Source organism: Notolepis coatsorum (genome assembly GCF_963971535.1).
Source record: "Notolepis coatsorum genome assembly, chromosome: 10".
In the NCBI taxonomy this organism is placed as follows: domain Eukaryota; kingdom Metazoa; phylum Chordata; class Actinopteri; order Aulopiformes; family Paralepididae; genus Notolepis; species Notolepis coatsorum.
Window position 1 is genome coordinate 101,549,328 of NC_140174.1, and position 4,083 is coordinate 101,553,410.

The following is a 4,083-nucleotide window of genomic DNA, read 5'->3' on the forward strand; positions in this document are numbered from 1 at the left end:
GCAGGGACGGCCGCGTGGCCATGTGTCACCTGGCTGGTGGAGGGACTAGGTCTATTTTGCCCATGTATGAGATCTTTCAATGTAAGCTTTTTGACTTCGTCATAGTTCAAATAGAGCAGAAAATGAGCAGGAGATCACATAGTAATCTGTCGTGGACTTTTAGCCATGACAGAGCATGATGCATGTACTGTATGGATGTATATGCTGATATTTCACAGAATGATCTATCTCTATCAGAAGAGAAGAGGCACTGAAAAGAGTAGAGGGAAAGAGTCCCAGTGCAGACGGATAGCATGTTTTTTTTAGCTTGACAATTTTGTTGCAATACAAATTATTGAAATGAGGTGAACAGACTGAAAATGTTGTCTTATTAGATAAAACAGATGATCTATATATATTTTTATTGCAGACTTGACAAAGTTTTCCGTAATTTGCAGTAGAAAAAAGGTAATAAATAGCAATACACTAATCCACATGAAAACGTCAAAACTTGAAAAAGGCTTCAGGAAATTCATACAAGTTAAAAATATGAAAAATGAATCTTTTGATAAGACTTTGGTGACCAAGACACACATTTGGAGAGCGAGGTCAAATGTAAGCACACACACACACACACACACACACACACACACACACACACACACACACACACACACACACACACACACACACACACACACACACGCACACACACACAGTCTCTGGAGCGTAACAGAAAGAAGCATTTTGTATAAAAGTATTCTGTACTTCTGTATGACAACTAATAAAGAAACTTGAACAAACGCACACACACACACACTGAATCATAATGTCATTAGGCTTCACAACCCGCCCCCATCCCTCTCTCCCTGAGTCATGGTATTTCCAAAAAAGTATCAGGATGTTCCCATAATTTCTTTGGTCACTACCATGATATTACCATTAAATTAGATTATATCATGGTATGATTGAAGTACAAGATTGGTACCATGCTGATACACCCATGACAGTACCATGGAAAATAATGTATACAGTCTGTCTGTCTGTCTGTCTGTCTGTCTGTCTGTCTGTCTGTCTGTCTGTCTGTCTGTCTGTCTGTCTGTCTGTCTGTCTGTCTGTCTGTCTGTCTGTCTGTCTGTCTGCCTGCCTGCCTGCCTGCCTGCCTGCCTGCCTGCCTGCCTGTCCGTCCGTCCGTCCGTCCGTCTGTCTGTCTGTCTGTCTGTCTGTCTGTCTGTCTGTCTGTCTGTCTGTCTGTCTGTCTGTCTGTCTGTCTGTCTGTCTGTCTGTATACTGCAAGGGAGCTCACCCGGTTTCTTAGGGAAACAAAAAACAGGAAACATTTTCCACTGGGATGTTTCTTCCCAGACCAAGAAAAGTTTTTAAGGTCTGTGATGCAGGCTAACAAGGCCACAGGCGGGGGATTAATGACACCCAGGAGGAAGTTCCAACTGAATAAGTGGGCTACTAATGTCAGGAAAACTGTCATCAAATACAGGTTTATAATATATAAACTGTATGGTACACATCTGCTGGTGGGTTTCTTTTTCTGGGGGTTGTTCTCTGTTTTCTATGCAAATTACGTTGATGGATACCACAGACCAAACCACTACATCGCTACGCAAGGTCCCATGCAGGAGATGGTCTTTGACTTTCTGGAGGATGGTGTGGCAGGAGAACACAGCAGCCATCGTCATGGTGACCAACCTGGTGGAAGTGGGCAGGGTGAAGTGTTGCAAGTACTGACCTGACGACACAGAGATCTACAGAGACATCAAGGTGACGCTCATAGAGACCCAGCTGCTGTCGGAGTACGTCATACGGACCTTCGCCGTGGAGAAGAGAGGGACCCACGAGATCCGGGAGATCCGACAGTTCCACTTCACGGGCTGGCCGGACCACGGGGTGCCCTACCATGCCACGGGCCTGCTGGGCTTCATCAGGAGGGTGAAGTCCAAGACCCTGACCAATGCCGGGCCCATGGTGGTGCACTGCAGTGCCGGTGCGGGCAGGACAGGCTGCTTCATCGTGATCGACATCATGCTGGACATGGCGGAGAGGGAGGGTGTGGAGATCATCTACAGCTGCGTGAGAGAGATGCGCTCACGGCACGTCAATATGGTGCAGACAGAGGAACAGACAGTACATCTTCATCCACGACGCCATATTGGAGGCTCTGTGGGGACACCACCATTCCAGCCAATCAGCTTTGCTCGGTCTACTATGACATGAACTGCCTAGACCCCCAGACTAACTCCAGTCCCATTAAGGAGGAGTTCAGGACTCTGAACATGGTGACTCCAACCCTGTGGGTGGAAGACTGCAGCATCGCCCTGCTGACCCGCAACCACGAGAAGAACCGCTGCATGGACGTCCTGCCGCCCGACCGCTGCCTGCCCTTCCTCATCACCATCGACGGGGAGAGCTCCAATTACATCAACGCTGCCGCCATGGACAGTTACAAGCAGCCCTCTGCCTTCATAGTGACTCAGCACCCGCTGCCCAACACAGTGAAGGACTTCTGGAGGCTGGTCCTGGACTACCACTGTACTTCCATCGTCATGCTCAATGATGTGGACCCTGCCCAGTTGTGTCCACAGTACTGGCCGGAGAACGGTGTCCACCACCACAGACCCATCCAGGTTGTGTTACGTTCTGGACACCGACTGAGGTCGGTGACCACCCACTTTCCTGGCATATGTCACTGGGCTTGTCACCTGTCCTTTCCCTGTCAATTAGTGCTGTCACTTAGGGGTGGTTCCTGATTGGCTGTCATGGGGGTGTGTGTGGAATGTTGGTATTTGGTGTCTATGTAACCTACCTGTCTTCTGCTTGTTCATTGTCAGGTCTTCACTAATTGCGTTCGGGGATAACGCGGACGGTTCAACTCTGGACCTCCAATAAGCTCCTATTTACCTTATTCCTGCTTGTGCTATTTAGCATTTGTCTCTCTTAGAATTTACTCTGTGTTCTTACTATTAAAGTCGAACCTGTTCAAGAGTAAACACTCTCCGTCTCTGTGATTGCCTTCACCCATTGGAATTCACCTACCTCCATTCCTGACAGGTTGAGTTTGTCGCTGTTGACCCGGAGGATGACATCATCAGTAGATGTTTCCGCATCTACAATGCAGCCCCAGGACGGCTACATGATGGTGCAACAGTTCCAGTTCCTGGGCTGGCCCATGTACAAAGACACACCCATGCCCAAGCGCTCCTTCCTCAAGCTCATCCGACAGGTGGACAAGTGGCAGGAGGAGTACGACGGGGGAGAGGGACGTACCGTGGTTCACTGCCTGAACGGCGGGGGTCGCAGTGGGACTTTCTGTGCCATCAGCATCGTGTGTGAGATGCTCCAGCACCAGCGTTCGGTGGACGTGTTCCACGCCGTCAAGACACTGAGAAACAACAATGCCTGGGGACTGGGGAATGCAATGTGTACTGTGGGGGAGGAGGGGCTAAACATATGCATTTGAATGTTAAGTGGTTTTTATGTGTGCTGAAGGAAATTTTTGGGGTTTGTTGGGGTGTGTGTGTGTGTGTGTGTGTGTGTGTGTGTGTGTGTGTGTGTGTGTGTGTGTGTGTGTGTGTGTGTGTGTGTGTGTGAGAGAGAGTGGAGAGGGTGATCGGCTGTGCCCTGCCCTCCCTCAGGTCCCTGCACGACTCCAGGGCGCTGAAGAGGGCGAGGAAGATCATGGCCAACCCCTCCCACCCCGGTCACAGCCTCTTCACCCTGCTCCCCTCTGGGAGAAGGCTGAGGATCCCAAAGGCTGTGAAAGCTCGTCACAGACTGAGCTTCTTCCCCTCAGCCGCCAGGCTGATCAATGCCTCAGGCCCCCCCCCCCCCCCCTTTTCCCCCAAGTGACACTGGCACAATGACACTGACTGCACTGCACTAGTCCTTACTGGAACTCTGCACTTTACACTTTATATATATATATGTATTTAAATGATTAATCCTCCACTGCACTGTTTTTTGTCCTGTGTTTGTGTTGGTGTTTGTCGTTACTGTGAAAAAAATAAATGAAAAATGCATACACTGTAATGCTGCAACAATTACCAATGTGTTTTTATACAAATGGCTTAATAAAGGAATCTGAATCTGAAT

General features: G+C 48.9%; 1 pseudogene across 1 annotated transcript; it reads left to right on the plus strand.

Moving 5' to 3' along the window:
• Nucleotides 1-1,403: 1,403 nt before the first annotated feature.
• On the plus strand, nucleotides 1,404-3,451 carry LOC311235658 (receptor-type tyrosine-protein phosphatase mu-like; annotated as a pseudogene). Its single transcript has 2 exons — nucleotides 1,404-2,618; nucleotides 3,043-3,451. The product of its transcript is annotated as a receptor-type tyrosine-protein phosphatase mu-like (transcript).
• Nucleotides 3,452-4,083: the final 632 nt, after the last annotated feature.